At 36.9% G+C, this 22,114-nt stretch overlaps 1 long non-coding RNA gene across 1 annotated transcript in view; it reads right to left on the bottom strand.

Moving 5' to 3' along the window:
* LOC125171724 (uncharacterized) overlaps positions 1-22,114 on the bottom strand; it is a 214,123-nt gene that overhangs the window by 138,633 nt on the left and 53,376 nt on the right. The window contains exon 2 of the long non-coding RNA XR_007154415.1: positions 4,226-4,273. This is a non-coding gene — a long non-coding RNA (uncharacterized LOC125171724). The remainder of the gene's footprint in view (positions 1-4,225; positions 4,274-22,114) is intronic.

Genomic DNA, 22,114 nt, shown 5'->3' with positions numbered 1-22,114 from the left:
CATTCCCCACTTCCCTTTGTAGCAGAGTAACTAGTAAAACTCTTTCAAAAGCAATAATTATTGAGCAGGTACTTTGTAAGTATAGTGCTAATCACTGGAGACAAAAGATTAAGAAATAGATATCACCTGTTCCCTTATGGGGTTATAATCTAATAAGGACGGTAAGCACTTAAAAAGTATCTCACAACTAAATATATAATTATAAATTGTGTAGGTGCTGTAAAGAAGAAGTAAAATTTGTAGCTGGAGAGAGGGAAACAGAATCTGAAGCAAGCTCCAGGCTCTGAGCTGTCAGTACAGAGCCCAAGGCGGGGCTTGAACGCATGATCCGTGAGATCATGACCTGAGCTGAAGTCGGACGCTTAACGGAGGAAGCCACCCAGGCGCCCCGGGAAAGGTGTTTAAAATACAGTTTGGGGGCACCTGGGTGGCTCAGTCAGTTAAGCATCCGACTTTGGCTCAGGTCATGATCTCGGAGCTGGTGGGTTGGAGCCCCGCGTCAGGCTCTGTGCTGACAGCTCAGAGCCTATGTCTCCTTCTCTCTCTGCCCCTCCCCCACTCATGCTCTGTCTGTCTCTCTCTCTCTCTCAAAAATAAATACACATTAAAAATATTCTAGTAAGAAATAAATTACAGTTTGAAAGGCAAAGACAAAAAATAAATTTAAAATTTCTAATTACTAGGTAAAATGATTGTTACATGAAAAGAAAAACCATAAAGCAGAGAGTTTCCATGCAAAGTCAGAATTCCTTCTAATCCTGTATTTCTGTGATTCCATGAACAGCAAGAGAATTTAAAAAAAAAATTTACTATAGTTGACACACAATGATGTTACATTATTTTCATAGTGATTCGACATCTCTACACGTTATGCTAGGATCACCACAAGTGTAGCTACCATCTGTCACCACACAATAATACTGCGATACCATTGACTATATTCTCTACACGGAAAGAGAATTTTAATTGGCAGTTAACTCTTTAGTAATTAGACCCGGATGATTATAGCTGAATATTCAAAATCCCAGGCTAAAATTTCTATCTCAATTTTAAAGCCAAAGAAGTACACATGAACAGAAAGATATTATTGAAACTTGATGGGATGAGATTCATGATGTGCAACAGTGAAAGGGCACAGCTTATCAAAAAGAAACAGATGCAATAGAAAAAGGAAGGCACTCTGCACTGTATGGGGATTCAAAGTTGAGAGTAGACATATGGTAGGAAAAAATTTATGTGTCAAAAAGAAAACCAAATGTGAGAGTAACAAGAATCCTTGAAACTTATAGACCAGAGAGAGAATATAGATGACATTTTCCTTAAATAAATAAAATACTTGGAGAGTCAAGCTGTAGTAGTGAAGAACTCCAATTATCCTTACAACTCTTAGAGGGCTTAACTCATCAACAGAGTATAAAATATGTTTTCTTGCCTTGATACCAATTTAGTTCTTCAGATGGGAAAAGAAGCAACTTGAGAATCTATTACTCTGAGTCTAATTTTGACCACCAGAGAAGTGATTTGTTATGTAATGTATTCCAAATTTTGGGAGAGGCCATTTTGCTTCAGGGATTTTAATAATGAAGGAATAAAAAAAATATTCACAACATATTCCTTGGAAGAGCACTAACTTTTGGATGTGAACCTTTATGCCATGTAACTCATTACTCTTGGAAGGCTCTTAAAATAATAAAATGTCATCTAGGCCCACTACTATATTCTCATGATGAAGCTGTTTATTCATCCAGGTAAGATGTAGGTCTCATTGATCAGGTACTTTCCATTTAACTGAACTCTAAATGGGTGATGAGTGTGGAGAGCTTCAATTGTTGGCCTCTAAATACCTATGTTAGCCAAGACTTTACTGAAAACGATGGTTCTCAAACGTTAAGATATATTAGAATCAACTGGAAGACTTTTTAAAACACAGTGCTCTATGCTCCATCTCCAGAGTTTTTGTTTTAGAAGGTCTGAAAATTTGCATCGCTAACTAGTTCCCAGACACTGATGCTACCAGTCTTCTGACCACTTTGGGAACCTCCTATCTAACAGAAGAAACAATATCATGTTGAAACGTCTGTAATCAAAACCTTCTCTTAAGGCAGGTGAAATCAGTGGCTCAATTCTCCTCTTTCTGCCAGAAAAGGAGCCACTCCCCAGTTTCTCAATCCTGTCTACACAATAGTAACCCTCCCTGGGAAGTTTTTAAAAAATATTTCTGTCCAGGCTTCCTCTACCTCTGGCTCTGATTAAATGAATCTGCACTTCCAACCCAATCATCCCACCCAGTTAAGTTTCCAGGTGATTCTATTCTGCAATCAGTGTTGAGAATCACTGACCTTCATGTTGACAGGTCTTGAGCATTTAGCTCCTCAACCTGATCCTGTTGGCACCACCAGTTAACAGCTGTCATCTAAGCAACTTACCCTCAAACCTTGAGTTAATTAGGCATCATGCATTAGTGAGGAGCTAAACACAAAAAGGGTTACCACCATCTAGAAACCTTAATTTTGAGTTGACGGGTCAAATACTAAACATTTTTACTACCATGGGCAACAACAAACAAGCACGTCTTGAATAGTTACAACATACTAGGGGAAAACAACCCTTCATGTTCATTCCGCAAGTAAAGAGGGAGCCTTGGTTCTCACACACAGGAACTTAAGTTGTTAGCTTCCTATCAGCATTTTCAGAGACGATAATCTTACCTATTGCCCTGGAAAATCCCTTTGCAAAAGTCAAAGCTGGGGGGAGGATAAAATTGTTGTAATGGACGGTACACAGTAGCTGCTCAAATGTGACTCACTTAAAGCCTGATAATTTTATGCAAGTGAAATTTTCAGAAACGTAAGCTCTTCTTTCAAATAACAATATTTCCCTTTGTTTTAAAATCAATGACTGTCAATTCTACCTATATTCTTTGTATCCAATATCTAATGCTTTTTTTTTTACCTCTGAAACCAATGACTGAATTGCTGCACATAAAAAAGAATGGGAAGTGAATTTTAATTCTACATTGTTCATTTGAGTTTCATTCCTTATTTATATGTCCTAAAAAACCACTCCCCAAATCAATGGACTAGCATATATAGACACATGTTCATTATATTATTTTTTTTCTCAGGACTGTGTTCAGGAACAAACTGATAGATATTGATAGAAGTTACGGATATTGCTCATATATTATCTATCTTCTAAGCAATGAAAAAAGATTATCTACAAAGTTACGGATATTGCTCATATATTATCTATCTTCTAAGCAATGAAAAAAGATTATCTACATGAAAAAGATTATCTACATGATAGCTGTATACGTTATCAATGATCATTTCATCTGCATGCAAGTGAAATATTTAACCATTATCATTATAAGAATATCATAGTTTACTAAAACAACTGATCATATTTGCCTCTAGATTAAAGAAAACATATTACTTTATATTTGCAAAGGTAAGTAGGCATTTTCATAACTACCATGACAAATATTTAAATATATGTAACTAAATTTTCAACCACAAGTTCTCAATGTTTATTGCTTCTGAACATATTTTCCTCAATTCAATAACTTTTCTAATAACAAATAATTTGTGCAAGAGATTTAGTGTGCTTACTAAACACTAAAGTTCAGTACATGCAACACAGAGAATCTAGAAGTGCTAAGGAAAGAGTGAAGAAAGATCACCTCAGAAACTCAGAAATTTACTTACAGAATTCAACCCTAGAGTACTTGGTAAGTGTTATGTTTCTTTCTAAAAGCAATGGAGAATTCATCACTTAACTCTGAGCAATAACCAAAGAAATGCATTTTTGAAGACTGACTAAAATGTGAACCTTAAATGGACAAGAGAACTTTAATGAGGTCTTGTGCAATTTGTGGCAGCAGCAAAACAAAAATCGGTAAGCTACATACTTGTGCATTCATCTCTCAAAAGAGAGAAGAACCTGCACTTTGCATAAATAGCTAACCAAAACATTAAGTATGCACAAGTGCACTCTAATTTGGGAGACTCCATTCGTTTCTTTAAGAACTGCATTGGACAGACAGCTTCTTTAGATGTGTGTATATTATGTTCTTAAGATAGCAAAGAGAGATGCTTGTTTTTTACTTTCAAGAATTATTTTTCAGTTTTCTTGTTGTCAAAATTACTTATGAGTTTCCAGAAGCGGCATTAAATTTAGATAGTCTGGGCCCTAATAATAAAAGCATGAGATGAAACGTACCTACCTCTTCAACGTTAGCTCAAGCCCAGCAGAATCAGCAGCGCCAAGCACTCTGGAGTTGAATTAAAGAAAGATGTTATTTAATAAAAGATAGAAAGAAGTGATATATACATCTTTTCAAGTGTAAGGAGAAGATGGCATAGTGAATACTGTTTCTACAGCTTAGTGATCCACAGACGCCAAGACAGACAGCAAGTATGAGTGCGAGTAGGGACAGGGTAGGGTGACAGATGGCAGTTGTAAACGTCTTCACCTTGTACAATTCTTATAGCATATGATCAGTAAAATTTTGCTGAATGAATAAAGGCCATATGTATGGTATTATGATCTCAACTTTTTAAAGAAACTGAAAACAGGAAATAAGACTCTGCAGAAACTAAACATAACGTTTAAACATGAACATTACAAAACAAAAATGTAAGTAATTTTAACAACGAGATACACAGAACACAGAATTGCCGATGTTTATAATACCCATTGCTCTCACAATCAAACTGTGTTTGTTAAAGTAGAGAAAGATATACGTCCTGACTTATTTCTTCGACAGGGAGTATTCCCTGCACTCTGCCTCACTCTCTAATTCCTGACCTTCTATAAGCTAATCATTTAAATAAATACATTAGATCCTACTACTTTCCTACTTACATTTTCCAACAGTTTCCAACTGTACTTCACAAAACAAACAAACCCTATGTCATGAACTACAAACCCCGGCATCAATTGGCCTCTCTCTACTCAAACTTCCCACCTCCAACTCATCTTCCCCTCTTTTTATGTCCCATTGCATTAGGACCTTCTTCTCAGTTCCACAAATACACCAAGCTGTTCCCCACATCAAGGCCTCCAGGAGCACAGCTCACTCTCTTGGAATATCACACTACTTGTTCCTTGCCTGGGTCACTAGTCATTTCTCAGTCTATGAGGAGACTTTCTCCCATAATCGTGAGGGTAATAGGTCCCCCGGTGTTATTTTCTCTCATTGCTCGCTACTGTTTCCCTGCATAGTACTTATCACAGGTGATAATCATGGAATTTAAGTATTGATATGATCATCACCAGCTTCCTCCTTTCCAGTGGGAACTCCATGAGGGTGGAAACTGTTTCTTTGTAGCCATCACCTGGCAGAAAGCCTGACATACAGCAGGTGCACGGTGCTTCTGAGATGAGTTTATAACTTAAAATAGTGCCAGGATTCTATTTAAATTGCCTAGAAAAACCTCAGTCTTGTAGGTGAAATGGCAATTTAATGACAAAGAAAAATTCAATTCCACCTAATTGTCCATGAAAAGGCAAAGGTGACTCCAAAGAACTAACAAAAATACGGAATTGGAATAGTAAGAAGGAATCTATACTGTGTCTATTACATGAAACCTTAAAGACAGTGTGGAGCAAAATATTTTATTCATTTAATTTTTTAAAATTGTATTATGGTAAGAACAATTAGCATGAGATTTACCCTCTCAACAAATTTGTAGATGTGTATAACAGTATTGTTGACTCTAGGTATAATGTTGTACAGCAGATTTTATTCTGTTGTACTCTGTTTATTATGTTGTACTCTAGATTTTATTCATCTTGTTCAACTGAAACTTTATGCCGATTGACTAGTAACTCTCCATTCCCCCATCCCCTCAGCCTCTGGCAACCACGTCATGCTTTGATTCTATGAATTTGACTATATTAGATATCCTATGTAAATGGAATCATGCAGGGTTTTTCTGTGCCTCGCTTATTTCACTTAGCATAATGTGCTTAAGGTTCATCCATGTTGTTGCATGTTGCAGAATTTCCTTCTTTTTTTAATGGCTGAATGAAATTCCTTTGTATATATCGCCTTTTCTTTGTCCATCCATCTGTTGACAGCATTTAGGTTGTTTCTGTGTCATGGCTATTGTAAATAATGCTATGATGAACATGAGAGGGCTAGTGTGTGTTCATGATCCTGTTTTCAATTCTTTTGGATAAATACCCAGAAGTGGGATTGCTGGATGATATGGTAATTATATTTTTGATCTTTTGAGGACCCCCCTTACTGTTTTCTATAATGACTTCACCATTTACATCTCCACCAACAGTGTGAGAGTGTTCTCATTTCTCCACATCTGCATTAACACTTTTTTTGTTTTTTGTTAAGCCGTTTTTAAATTTTGAACTTCTAAAATCTCCATAAATACTTATTAAAATAATGTTATAGGGGCGCCTGGGTGGCGCAGTCGGTTAAGCGTCCGACTTCAGCCAGGTCACGATCTCGCGGTCCGTGAGTTCCAGCCCCGCGTCGGGCTCTGGGCTGATGGCTCAGAGCCTGGAGCCTGTTTCTGATTCTGTGTCTCCCTCTCTCTCTGCCCCTCCCCCGTTCATGCTCTGTCTCTCTCTGTCCCAAAAATAAAATAAAACGTTGAAAAAAAAATTTTTTTTAAATAAATAAATAAATAAATAAAAATAAAATAATGTTATATAGCTCCTTTTTATGTTTATTCATTTTAGAAAGAGAGCATGAGCAGGGAAGGGGCAGAGAGAGAGGGAGACACAGAATCTGAAGCAGGCTCCAGGCTCTGAGCTGTCAGCACAGAGCCCAACATGGGGCTCAAACCCACAGAAGGTGAGATTAGGACCTGAGCCAAAGTTGTATGCTCAATAAACTGAGCCACCCACGCACCCTTATTGTATAACTCTTAAATCAAGCTCTCTTTTTAAATTTTTTGCCAAGGAGATAAATCATATAGTGAGCCTCCTACTCCAGGGCAACAGGTATAGATAGTGATGACTTAATAATGAAGAGTCAAGTGATAGTTGGCACTTTCAAAAAGCCAGTGTCACATGAAGCAAAGCAATTCAAATGGTTGCTGAGAACACAGTAACAATTTTCATTTTAAATGTTCAATGCAAAATAAGAAGAAAAAACACATTCTGCAGGATTTCTTTTTTCATTTACAAAGACTACTATTTAAGGAGAAAAGCAAAATAGCAATTAAAAACTGTTTAACAAATATGGGCAAATGACAGTACAAAATGTTAACAACCAGAAGCACTGAACCATGTGGATTTAGACTCCCAAAGTGGCCTTTAAATGATTGGAAAATTCAAGTGCTCTTGTCTGCTATTCTGAAGTGCTTTTGTGTAAGTCAGGAATTGCAACAAGAGGACCGTTCTTGGCTTCATGAGTACTTCCTATGAACTTTTGAAATCCAATCTGTATCTTCATGTACACAAATATCACAAGGGTAATAACTACAGATGGTAAGTGAACTCTAAATCTCCAGCCTCCTGGGATTTTTCATTCCTAATTTTTGTTATCATAAGCTTTTTTTTTTATCAATACACTATATAAACAGATTCCATTTATAGATATTTTTAGAGCAAAGGAAAAGATCCTATATAATCTCTACTGTCACAATATTTTTGGTTTACTTATCTAAGAGAGAAATGTAGTGGTATGTTTATGTATCTAAAACTTTATTTGGGTGAGTTGATTAAAAAAGAATGGTATGATTCTTCTGAAAGTCTCCATTTTCCTGCTTTGGGGTAGTGTCACAATAACCATAATATATAGATGGATTAGATTTTTCTCTTACATTTTCAGACCTGACATTTATGATAGGATTTCCTAATGACCCCACAGATCAGGGGCTTTTCAGGAGATAAATAATGTCACATCTGTAATACTAATTAATCTAAGGTTTTTTTTAATAAAAGGAGTTTTAGACAGAGCCTGAATGCATAGTGGCAACTAAACCAGCTCCAAGTCTACCTAGAGATGAAGATGATAGAGATGGGGATGGAAATGGAGATAGGAAGAGGAAGAGGAGGAAGAGAGAGAGAGATTCTCATGAAGCGAGGGCAAAGCATAGACCAAATATCACTGGCACCTGTCAGAAGTTTTAAAGTGCTAATTTATATAAATATCCGAGATTATGAGTACTTTGTTGGACACAGATTGAAATAAATGCTGGCAAGAGACATGAGCAAAGTGTGACAAAACATCAAAAGACAGTAATAACCAATAACCAAAAACTAATAGATTACACAATGCTCTTAAATTTTCTTGTCAGAGGATTTGGGAAGCCAAAAAATGACATACAAGAGGTATATTTAAAATTAAGTCTTCTATTTCTTGTTATTTAACTGCACAAATCTATAGATCATAGTCCTATGTTTTGGCAAACTAACATTTTATGCATCTTCAATAAGAACATCATTATTTCCCAGCAAAAGAGTTCAATATTGATACTAATGTTAGGGAAAAAATGGAAGAATGTAATTCTGATTTCTACATCTACTTCACTTTGTTTTCTTTTGACTCATAGAAGTGTCCCCTCTCCATTTAAGACTAATCCTTGAACATATGATCTTTGTATGATTCTTCCCCAACTCCATGCACTTGAACCCTTCTGTCTCCCTCTCCATTGTTGCCTCAAAGATGCCCAAATTCCCCCAATCTTTGAGCAATCATTTTCCTCTCTTCTTTATTTCACTAAGAAATTTCACTGGGTATATTCCTCCTGCTTCAAGTTCCATCCCTGCCACCCACTTCCCGTGAAAATTGGTTTTTGTCTCATTCTCACCTGAGGCTACTCTCCATAAAGTCAACTTCTAATCATAAAATTCAGTTGTTTTCTAAATCCTCATTGTCATCCTACGCATTATTGACAAACTAGTTTTTCATGAAAAAAAATCTGCTTCCTTGACATCATGAAATATTGCCTTTCACTGGATCCTTCTAAATTTTTGAGGGGTGTTTTTTGTTGTTGTTTTTTTCTCCAACTATTCTTCCCATTCCTTTCACTGCTCTCGTCCCTTAATTGCCAGTGCCCCCTCATCTTTATCCATTGATCTTCCTTTCAATACTCTCTTCATGGATTCCTATAATTTTCACTTATTGGCTCAGTGAAAAGTATGCCATAGAAAACTATGTATCTCCAGCAGCTGCTGAATCCTTCTTGGATGTTGCACTGACATATTCAACTCAGTGTTTTCAAACAAGGTATTTTCCCCCAACTATATCAGCTCCTAAAAATTCTCAATTATTTTTTCAATTCTCTTTGACTTTTCCCTTTCCATAAATCTTTTTTGTTATGTCCAAGCAGCACTCAAATATAGTGGGTTTGTTTTTCACAGTGCTATTTGCATCCACCTTTTCCTATTTACTTCTGCTGCCATGATTGAACCCTAGATCCTTATTAACATGGTCTCTTCCCCCTTCCTTCCCCTTCAATACCTCTGCTGTCTTGTTATCAAAGTTGACATCCTTCAACATAGCTCAGATTATATGTTTCCTTCACCAAAAAGTTTCAATAGTTCAAATAAAGATCAGACTCCACCTGTCATTCATAGACCTGGTTTGTGTACATAACAACTTACCCCAAAACTTAGTGTCATTAAATAACTGGGTTAGGAATCTGAACAAGGCATAACAGGAATATCTTATCTCTGCTCCACAACATTGAGTGCCTAATCTGGAAGATTTCAAAGTTGTGAACTGGATTCATTTGAAGCTCAGTCACTCACAGGTTTAGCAATTGGTGCTAACCACCTCCTTAAGTTGACCTTTTCATTGGGTCTTTGCATGGACTAGTTTGGGTTTCATCACAGGTTGATGGATGAATTCCAAGGGCAAGAGTCACAAGCAAAAGAGACAAGCAGAAACTCTTTTCTTTTTTCTTTTTTTTAACGTTTAATTTATTATTGAGAGAGAGAGCATGAGCAGGGAAGGGGCAGACAGAGAGAGAGGGACAGAGGATCTGAAGCGGGCTCTGCACTGAGACCACTGAGCCTGATGCCATTGTGGGGCTCAAACTCATGACCCATGAGATCGTGACCTGAGTCAAAGTCAGATGTTCAACCAACAGAGCCATCCAAGCATGCCAGAGCTCTATTTTTTTATGAACTAGTCTCAGAAATCACATAGCATCACTTGCACAGTTTTCCATTGGCTGGAATAGTTTCAAGCCCACTCAAGTCCAAAAAGAAATAGAATCTACCTCTTGGTGGGGAATGGCAAAGTTCTGGAAGCATGAGCACCACAAATATGGTTGTTGTCATTTTGGAAAAATACAATCTGCCACAGATCTCCACCAGCTGGTGTTGACCTCCATTCTCAGTTGGACACTGCACTAATGCCATATAGGGTTTTCCTTCTCCAGCCTTTGACTCCTCCTACACATGCACCCTCATCTTGAGGTGGGACATATCACCAACCCTTTATGGAATTATGTCCCAAACTAAACTTAGAAAATCAAAGTAGGGGCAGAAAAGCAAAGAGAGATTCATTTACCTTACAATAATCTGGAATTCTAGATGTTATACCATTAGAGATTGCCAATCTTAGCAGCAGAAAGAATTTAAGGCTGTAGGCTCTTCATTCTGAGGCTGAAATTATAACGTGCTTCTTTTCTTCACCCCAATCTCCTATTTACTTGACCTGAAATGACCCTTCCCACCCCAACTCCATCTCCTACTCTAAATCCCTCTGCTTCTGGGTGAACCAATCCAAGCCTGATACAAGAATGAGAGAAAAAAGGACCATCAATCTGGCAGAATAAATCAATCAAAGACCAGTGGAACCATGGTAGGAGACATATAGAATGGAGAAGAAAAGAGAAATTGAGTAAACTGAGATGAGCTCAATTGCACCTTGCAAGGAAAAGCAAAGACGGGTTTGAGACCTGCCTGTAGGGCTGATGGAGTGATAGAATATACTTTCAGTGATATAACATCCCAACCTCTTATAGCTCAAGAAACATAACTAAGGGTTTAAATAAATTTATTTCTCTTCTTGCAAACTCAGCAAATATCCAACACACTTTCACTTTCCTTCTTCTACACCTCAGCCCCAAACATATGCTTCATCTGGAATAAGTGTCTTCCCCAAATAAACATGTTGATCTTTTCAGCTCCCATTGAAATATCATCTTCTTTATAAAATCATCTCAAAAGTTGTATCTCCCTCAAACAAATATACATACACAGTAATTTCCTATGTCTTTTATTACACTTACTACATGGATACTAGAGAACATTTTCTAAACCCTCTGGCAAACGGAAAGATCCTCAGGAGTAACAGATTCTCACTTCTTTCTTCCCACAGCACGTTAGGCAATGCCTCAAATATAGAGAAGTTGGATTAACACATAACAAATTATTCAAATCTGTGAATGGAACTTTGCTGCAATCATACTTGGGATTTTGAGTATCATTCTGGCTGTTCCTTCTCATAAAAAAGCACACCAAAGCTAAAGAAGTTATAATTAAAAGCAATTATAATGATCAAGTTTTTGCCTTCAGAAGGAAGATGAGATTCTTCAAAAAAGAAAAAAAACTAAATAAATTAAAATTGTAAAGACAAAGCTTAATCTATAAAAATTCAAGAGATTATATGTTAAGTGAATTCAAGTCCATATAACAAATTTTGGTGTACTATTATTTTTGAAAATCCCTCAAAAATAGTAAAATCAAGACGAATAAAATTTTTGATATGTGGTTAAATTTTTTCCACTAAATTATAAGGTACAGTTGGCCAAAATGGTATAAATGTTCCACTCATCTTGACAAAACTTTCGAGGGTTTTCTTCCTGACAACAGGCCCCTGACCACCCTTTGCTTAAAGCTTTTACTTTAAAAACATGCAATTTTAAATCCTTTCTCTGCCCCTTTAAGATATAAAGCTTCTCCCAGCTTCATGCCAGTCTTACAACCTAGCAGTGCCTTTCCCAAGGACTTAGGAGGGATCCCTTTGAAATATAATCATCAGAAAACATAAAGCCCTTCTATGCTAGTTTCTGTGGTACAGTAAGTGTCAATTAGCAAACACAGATGGCCTGATCACACTGACCAACCAGTCACCTAACATTCTCCTGCTTTTCCATTAGCTCACAAAGGTGTTTAACTCTCTTGTCTTTTGTTTCAAGAGAGTTAGTATCAATTTCTCTCCCTTATTACAAAAGTCTTGAATTAAGTATTCCCTGCCTGTTTAACTCCATCAGGTGCAAGTTTTCTTTGACAACTGTCACCTAAGAGAATTATCAGCCTAACTGATGCATGTCAAATTTAGAGAAAAAGTGTTCAGAAAATCAAAGTATTTTTTTATTTTTTTAATGTTTATTTATTTTTGAGGGAGAGAGACAAAGCAAAAGTGGGGGAGGGCGAGAGAGAGAGGGACAAAGAGAGAAAAAGAGAGAGAGAGAGAGAGGGAGAGGGAGAGAGAGAGAGAGAGAGAGAGAGGATCTAAAGCAGAATCCAGGCTCCAAGCTGTCAGCACAGAGCCGGACACAGGACTGAAACCCACAAACCAGAAGATCATGACCCAAGCTGAAGTCAGACTCTTAACCGACTGAGCCACCCAGGCTCACAAGAAAAACAAAATATTTTTATAAACCATTGTAAACTAGTTTGACTCATTAAAGACAAATCCATATACTTTCATACCTTGCCCTTTGGTGTTATCATCAAAGATAGAAGACTGGGCAGAAGTGGACAGAATGCTGAATCCAGGATAGAATTTATTTTTTCAGTCATTTTTTTTCCATCTATTCCACAAGATATTTTTGGCCACTTCAAAATACTAGGCACTGTGACTGGGCATTTACTATTAAAAAGATGACAATATCCAGTCTCCTCCCATATGGACCTCACAGTCTAGACTGAGGCAGCAAAATGTAAACCGTACATTACCGTGCAATGCGCTAAGTGCTCCTCTGAGCTCTAATGCCAACAGTTATTCCAGTCTCCTCCCTGTCACATGCCTCAGCTCTGCTTGGATAGTTCAGGTTTCCTGGGTACTTGTGAGGCAGCCCAATCCCAACATCAGCAAGGGGCTTTTTTTTTTAAGTGTTTTATTTATTTTTGAAGACAGAGATATAGCACCAGTGGGGGATGGGCAGAGAGAGGGGGAGACAGAATCTTAAGCAGGCTCCAAGCTCTGAGCTATCAGCACAGAGCCTGATGCAGTGTTTGAACCTATGAACCAGGAAGTCGCTAAACTGAGCCACTCAGGCTCAGCCCCTCAGTGGCCCTCAGCAGGGGGCGTCTTAATGAACAGATAGGCAGAATTCACAACTCCTTGCTGCTTTGCTTCTAGTTTCCAGGAGGTAAAAATTCTTCATCCAGGTGATCATACTTCTGAGATTTATTCACTGACTACTCAAATGCAAAAACCTTTCTAAAGATACTCTGACCTTTCTATTTGTTAATTTAAATGTCTCTTCCATTTCCTATGCTTCAACCTACATAGATGAAAAGTAATTAACCTTCACTCATACTTACTCTGACCTTGAATAATTTGTATATTAAGGTTAGAAACTGGTATGAATAGATAGTATTGCAATTTACAGCAGTTAAATAATCATCTTCCTCAAAAATAATATTCTATCATCTAACTGTTTCAATTTTTAGGTCAGGAAAAAAATGTCAGAAATTATGAAACTCACAACTGTTAGTCACCTTTGCAATAGAATTATAGATCCGCTTTGAAAGACTTGAGTTTCGTTGATACCTTTCTTGCTTGGAAACAAGAGACAATCTTTCCTTCTGTCCTTGTTTACTGATTTAGTGTGCTTGTTGCCATGGTAACAAATCCATAGCTCCCAGGAGATCAGTGTTTTGAACTCTGAATCTTTTGACCCTCTGAAACCAGCAATATAGAAAAGGTAAGAAAGTAAGTTCTAAAGTCCCTCAAGTGGACCAATTTATGGAAATACATATTCTGCTGCTATGCTCCAAACTATATGCAGTGTAAATCTCTAGTATTTTAGAAGAGAAGAATACAAATAGACACTGTGCCTTGAATTATCAAACTATTGTGAGATTAGCTTTATAAAACATGCTGTTAGAACCTATCCCCAGGCCTGCATGCATAACAACTTTGACCTTAGAAAAGGCTTCATGATCAACTTTTTAGATATTTAGGTACATGCAGAAGTGTGTACAAAACAGGTCTTTTCCTACAATAATCTTACACTTAATTTGCATATTAAAATAAATTTGTAAGTAGAAAATACAGTTGGCCCTTGAACAATGTGGAGGTTAGAGGCCCTAACCCCCCATAGTCAAAAAACCATATATAATTTTTGACACCCCCAAAAACAACTTCTAATAGCCTACTGTTGACCAGAAGCCTTACTGATAACAAATAGTCAATTGACACGCATTTTGTATGTTGTATATATATATATATACAGTATATATAATATACTGTATTCTTACAATAAAAAAAACTAAAAAAATAAAATGTTAAGAAAATCATAAGGAAAATATTTTTACAGTACTATACTGTAAAAAATCTACGTATAAGCAGTTCAAACCCATGTCTGAAGGGTCAAATGTATAGAAGAGAAAAATAAATACTACCTATAAATAATAACTTTGGTTTTCTTAATATAAGGGGTAAGGTCTTTTAAGGTTAAGGTACAAATTAGGGTACAAATGAACTGAGCAAATCTCAGCAGATTTCATTTACACATTTATTTATTAATTCATTAAATATTTATTGATCTCCTACAAACAAAAAGCAAGTGTATTGGGTAAATAGAGTGAGCGAGGGAAAAGGGAAAAAGGGAAGGAAATGAGGCAGGAGCCAGATCCCTGTAGAGCCTTTAAAGGTATTTTAAAGTGTCTGAATTTATTCAAAGTACACTGGAAGTCATTGGAGGGCTTTAAAACAGGAGAGGAAACAAAATCAGATTTGCATTTCTAAAAGTAGCTGCTGGATACTTTATTATTTACAGCTAAAACTTGATTATATTTTTAGAAGAAATTTAATTGTGCACAAATCTGTATGATTTGGACATTAAAATGGGTGGATCATCCATGCATAATCTCAGTGATTGCTGGAACCAATTATGTCTAGACAGGGCATCGACATGAATCACCTTAATTTTTGTCTGTCCTAAGCTTTGACTACTGTAATCCTGTGGATGACAACAATGATGATTTAATGGTACCACTGCTAACAGTACGTACCATTTATTAAGAATTTAGCATTTTTCAGACACCATACTGAATGCTTTGTATTATATATCACATTTAATCCTTATAAGAACCCCATACAGTGTCCATTTTATAGATGAGTAAACAATCTTAGAGTGATTAAGAGAAACTTTCTTGACTTCAAGCAGAATAGATACTGAATTAGGAGTTCATCCAAGATCTCACTAATTCCATAAAGTAAACTCTTAGCCTTGAAATGTGATTTTAATTGGTTTCTTTTAGAAAATCTGGATGTAACTTTTTTTTTAAGGTTACGTTTTCTCCACTAAGTATATATAACAACAGTATTTGATTCTGAGTAGAAAACATATCTAGAAATGCATTATGTTTTTCTTTTTCAAAGATGCAACAGTACAACAAACAACAACAGTGGCACTGCCATTAAATGTACTGAGTTTTGGCCAAGGCAGCACGTGAAAGTTATACTGATTCACTGAAATTTGTTATCTTTTTTCCTAAACATCAGCAAAACAAATCCATTATTAACTCAATGGCATTTCAACCAATAAGAAAAAAGAAACATTCAAAGAAACCAAACCTGCTACAGTGTTTTCTGTCCTGATTCACGTTGTGGCAACCTCCTATAAGTCAGGAAGAGAGTGATTCACATTTTACCCATTCCCCAAATTCTAACAAGTTAAAATTCTTAAGTTACTGAATGTATCTCTCCTTAATAACTAATTCACCTGGAATCACTGGGTTCCACTCCTGAAGCCAAGACTACACTGTATGTTAACTAACTTGAGGAAAAAAGTAACTAATTCATCCAGTGTCTTTCCCCCAGAAAGACCGGAGCCTAGAATACACCCAAAAATAATTGTTTTTCCCTTAAAAACTAGTGCTAGCTGTTGCTGCTTCAGGACCAGCCTTAAGCATCCTGCTGGCCCTCCAGCCAGCACATCATACATAGAGAATACGTCTTCATTTTTTGGCAGTTTTACTTAGAGTTCTATAAATGTCTTTTAACTACTTTTGCTTTCTATTCTATCTAGAATCTTCTAATATTCACTACCATACAGTCTGTTTTTTTCTTTAATAAACCTAATAATCAAATATTTTTTTTTCCAAAATCATTTCCCCCTCTTAGCACTCTAATACCTGACACTCACATCAACACACCTTGACATCACCCATCCACAGACACTGATTTGGGCGGGGGGTGGGGGGAGCAAGAAAATGAAGAAATATCAAATGACTCTTCAGCTTTCTGATTCTCAGTAGGTTCTTTCTGATGATTCCTCTAATAGCTGTGTGATTAGTTTAACATTTGGAAAAAAGACAATGAGCTGTTGCCACTCTCATTTTATGATGATGCAAGGTTAGTTGTCAAATAACGCAAGTGGAAACTCATGGCTAAACTTTCAAGATGTTTATTTTGGGCTGAAGAAAAAAGATAAATTATTCCAGGCCTCTCCCTTTCACCCCAGCATACATATACTTGGGAAAGACAGGCTGTCAATCACTCTTGAGTGACTCATTATTCAGTCACTTCTGTGCCTTCACTCAAATATTATTTGAGTGATTTCAATGTGATAAGTAGCAAAAGGATGGCATAGCTCCTTCTTGCAAAACACACAGATTTTAGGAGGAGGGAGACGGCATGACACACATGCCACAGTACAGGGCTGAGTATAAGCTCATGAAGACAGGGGCAGAGTTTCATATTAAATCGGAGAAGGAAGAGTTCACTTTAATTAAGATCAGGGAAAGTTTTGATGGAGAAGTAACATCCAGTCCCTTCAGGAAGGGCAGAGTTTTGACAGGAGATGAGGGAGGGAGGGGTTGTTGGGGAAAGCATCAGAGGCAGAAGAAAGGGCATGAGCAAGGCAGATTTAACGTAGTGGAAATAGCACGGACTGGGAGTCTGGGATGCATGTGTGGGTGCAAGCCCTTCACCTACTAAAAATCACAGGGGACTAACAGTCCCCTTCTGTATAATGAGGGTTAAACTAGAGGATCTCCAAGTTTGCTTTAAATTCTAAAATTCTATGATGTTTAAAACCCAGAGATGGGAAGCCACACAACATAATTAGAGAACAGCAAGGAGTATCACTTATATGAAGACTAATAGATATACACAGGCAGTGAGAAATGAGATTGGAAGAATTGATTAAGGCCATATGGCATTTGAATGCTGGTGTAGGAACTGGGGTTGTACATAGTAGTCCATGGAGATCCAGTGAATATATCCCATACCATCCAACATTTGTTGCAAATCAATCTAATAATAGTTTAGAGGGTAGAATTGAGCCAAGAGGTGTGTAAGTGGCTATTATAAGATCAAGTTATGGGTCCTAGGGGTGAGAACCAGTGCTATAATGGTAGGAATAGAAATGACATTATAGACGTGAGAGACACTGTGAGTAAGCTGTATCTATCCAAGAAGAGCTTAATTTAGTAAGTCAGAGATCTACCTCAAGAAAAGTATTTTTTTGTCATCAAAAGAAAGTTAACCCCACTTATGAATCTCAAGCCTGGATTATTATAAGTCACTAAGAATTGCCACTCTCTTCTCATAATATCTTTTATTTTTGACTTTCCTCTTGCCTATAGTGCCTGTCTAGGGCCTTAAGAAAAGCATGCTGTGTTCCTGACAAGATGGTGACCAAGAATTGTCTGTTGGCTCCTTCCCCCAATTTACTCATGAGGACCAGAGCCACAGCATTTCTCATAAGTGTGATGCTGCCACAACAATAGGCAAATAGAAGGCAAAAAGTAGAAGAGAATATGAAGTCCAGAACTAGGCCCAGGAGGAATTTAAATATAGTAGTGATGGCACCTCAACACAATGAGGGGAAATGATGATAATTTGGTAGGCTATATTAGGAAAAGTTGCTCATTCTATGAAGGGAAACAAGATTGTTTCCTTATTGCACACTCTATACAAAGATGGAAAACAAATGGAATAGAGACCTAATGTGAAGACATAAATACAAATGTAACTGAAGAAAAATATAAGAGAATATCTTTGTGAATTAACCATTGGAAAGATTGCTTAAACACAGAGATTCCAAAAGCACAATACAGAAAGCCAAGTGATACATATTGCATAAATAAAAAATAAGGTTTCCTGTTTAATGAAGGATCCCACAGACAGAGTAAGCAGAAAAACAGTAGCCAGAAAGAGGATATGTTAAAAGTCTAAAATCAACCATAAAGTTGATATCTAAGTTATACAAAGAATTCTGATAAAACAATAAAAAAACAATAAGCTCATTTTTAAAAATGAGCAAAAGCCACAAATAATTCACAAAAAGCTAAGTCTAAATATCTAGTAATACTCAAATTCATTAGTAATCCAAGATGTCATTAAAAGTACAAAGAAATATCTCTTTACAGCTATAAAAATTAGAAAGCCGGTAACACCAAATTTTTGGTGAAGATTTGGGGGTAAGAGGACATTTATGTGCTGCTGAACAAAATAAAATCTGGGTATAGTCATTTTGGAGATCAATCTGATAAAATTAAGTATCAAATGTAGGCATGATTGCATTCCTGGGTATCCATAGCAGGACATGTCTAAGGATGTTTATTGGGTAATTGTGGGGTAACAGAGAGTTTGAGACCTTGGTATACCTCAGTGCAGGAAAAAAAATTAACTGGACTCAACACTGAAATACCAAGCAAACTATGAATATGAAATATAGCAGTTAGAAGCAATTATATAGAGACACACACATTTTACCAACAATGTTAAATGAATAAAGGAATAGAAGAAGCTTTGTAGGACAATATAATTTATGTTAATTCCAAACACATATACAAAATCTAAAGTTACCAAACATGAAAACAGAAAGAAGAATGGTAATTATCAGGGGCTAGGGGTAAGGAGAGAAAGGGAGTTGTTTTCAAGGGTATAAAGTTTCAGATTTGCAAGACAAAGACTTCTGGAGATATGTGTCACAATGGTGTGAATATACTTATACTGAAATGTACACTTAAAAATGATTGAGGAGGTAAATTTTACGTTATGTGGTTTTACTGTAATAAAAACATTAAAATAAATACAAATTAAAACATATATACAGTCAAAACTACTAATGAGTTTATAAGATAAAGGCATATTTAAGAGCCCATATCAACATGTGTTAACCCCACCTATGGTGAGGATTGGATTGAAATGAGAATCAGAGATGGAGAAAATTGAAACAAACAAAAAGTTCTGAACAAGATACTAGCAAATTGAATCCAACACTAAATTAAAAGAATTATTCACCACAATCAAGTGCGATTTATTCCTGGCTTGCAAGAGTGGTTCAATATTCACAAATCAGTCAACGTGATACACCACATTAATAAAAGAAATGATAAGAAGCATATGATCCTCTGAATAGATGCAGAAAAAGCATTTGACAAAATACAACAGCCTTTCTTGATAAAAACCTTCAACAAAGTAGAGACTGAGGGAACATAACTCAACATCATAAAGGCCATATACAAAAGACCCACAATTAATATTATCCTCAAGGGAGAAAAACTGAAAGCTACTCCTCTATAGTCAGGAACAAGACAGGAAAGTCCACTCTCACCATTGTTATTTTTTTTTATGAAATTTATTGACAAAATGGTTTCCATACAATACCCAGTGCTCATCCCAAAAGGTGCCCTCCTCAATACCCATCACCCACCCTCTCCTCCCTCCCAACCCCCATCAACCCTCAGTTTGTTCTCAGTTTTTAACAGTCTCTTATGCTTTGGCTCTCTCCCATTCTAACCTGTTGTTTTTTTTTTCCTTCCCCTCCCCCATGGGTTCCTGTTAGGTTTCTCAGGATCCACATAAGAGTGAAACCATATGGTATCTGTCTTTCTCTGTATGGCTTATTTCACTTAGCATCACACTCTCCAGTTCCATCCACGTTGCTACAAAAGGCCATAGTTCATTTTTTCTCATTGCCACGTAATATTCCATTGTGTATATAAACCACAATTTCTTTATCCATTCATCAGTTGATGGACATTTAGGCTCTTTCCATAATTTGGCTATTGTTGAGAGTGCTGCTATGAACATTGGGGTACAAGTGGCCCTATGCATCAGTACTCCTGTATCCCTTGGATAAATTCCTAGCAGTGCTATTGCTGGGTCATAGGGTAGGTCTATTTTTAATTTTCTGAGGAACCTCCACACTGCTTTCCAGAGCGGCTACACCAATTTGCATTCCCACCAACAGTGCAAGAGGGTTCCCTTTTCTCCACATCCTCTCCAGCATCTATAGTCTCCTGATTTGTTCATTTTGGCCACTCTGACTGGCGTGAGGTGATACCTGAGTGTGGTTTTGATTTGTATTTCCCTGATAAGGAGCGACGCTGAACATCTTTTCATGTGCCTGTTGGCCATCCGGATGTCTTCTTTAGAGAAGTGTCTATTCATGTTTTCTGCCCATTTCTTCACTGGGTTATTTGTTTTTCAGGTGTGGAGTTTGGTGAGCTCTTTATAGATTTTGGATACTAGCCCTTTATCCGATATGTCATTTGCGAATATCTTTTCCCATTCCGTTGGTTGCCTTTTAGTTTTGTTGGTTGTTTCCTTTGCTGTGCAGAAGCTTTTTATCTTCATAAGGTCCCAGTAATTCACTTTTGCTTTTAATTCCCTTGCCTTTGGGGATGTGTCGAGTAAGAGATTGCTACGGCTGAGGTCAGAGAGGTCTTTTCCTGCTTTCTCCTCTAAGGTTTTGATGGTTTCCTGTCTCACATTTAGGTCCTTTATCCATTTTGAGTTTATTTTTGTGAATGGTGTGAGAAAGTGGTCTAGTTTCAACCTTCTGCATGTTGCTGTCCAGTTCTCCCAGCACCATTTGTTAAAGAGGCTGTCTTTTTTCCATTGGATGTTCTTTCCTGCTTTGTCAAAGATGAGTTGGCCATACGTTTGTGGGTCTAGTTCTGGGGTTTCTATTCTATTCCATTGGTCTCTGTGTCTGTTTTGGTGCCAATACCATGCTGTCTTGATGATGACAGCTTTGTAGTAGAGGCTAAAGTCTGGGATTGTGATGCCTCCTGCTTTGGTCTTCTTCTTCAAAATTCCTTTGGCTATTCGGGGCCTTTTGTGGTTCCATATGAATTTTAGGATTGCTTGTTCTAGTTTCGAGAAGAATGCTGTGCAATTTTGATTGGGATTGCATTGAATGTGTAGATAGCTTTGGGTAGTATTGACATTTTGACAATATTTATTTTTCCAATCCATGAGCAGGGAATGTCTTTCCATTTCTTTAAATCTTCTTCAATTTCCTTCATAAGCTTTCTATAGTTTTCAGCATACAGATCCTTTACATCTTTGGTTAGATTTATTCCTAGGTATTTTATGCTTCTTGGTGCAATTGTGAATGGGATCAGTTTCTTTATTTGTCTTTCTGTTGCTTCATTGTTAGTGTATAAGAATGCAACTGATTTCTGTACATTGATTTTGTATCCTGCAACTTTGCTGAATTCATGTATCAGTTCTAGCAGACTTTTGGTGGAGTCTATCGGATTTTCCATGTATAATATCATGTCATCTGCAAAAAGCGAAAGCTTGACTTCATCTTTGCCAATTTTGATGCCTTTGATTTCCGTTTGTTGTCTGATTGCTGATGCTAGAACTTCCAGCACTATGTTAAACAGCAGCGGTGAGAGTGGGCATCCTTGTCGTGTTCCTGATCTCAGGGAAAAAGCTCTCAGTTTTTCCCCGTTGAGGATGATGTTAGCTGTGGGCTTTTCATAAATGGCTTTTATGATCTTTAAGTATGTTCCTTCTATCCCGACTTTCTCAAGGGTTTTTATTAAGAAAGGGTGCTGGATTTTGTCAAAGGCCTTTTCTGCATCGATTGACAGGATCATATGGTTCTTCTCTTTTTTTTTGTTAATGTGATGTATCACGTTGATTGATTTGCGAATGTTGAACCAGCCCTGCATCCCAGGAATGAATCCCACTTGATCATGG

Source organism: Prionailurus viverrinus, chromosome A1 (genome assembly GCF_022837055.1).
Source record: "Prionailurus viverrinus isolate Anna chromosome A1, UM_Priviv_1.0, whole genome shotgun sequence".
Lineage (NCBI taxonomy): Eukaryota > Metazoa > Chordata > Mammalia > Carnivora > Felidae > Prionailurus > Prionailurus viverrinus.
The sequence above is the reverse complement of the archived record's forward strand: the minus strand, read 5'-3'. Positions and strand labels throughout refer to the sequence as shown.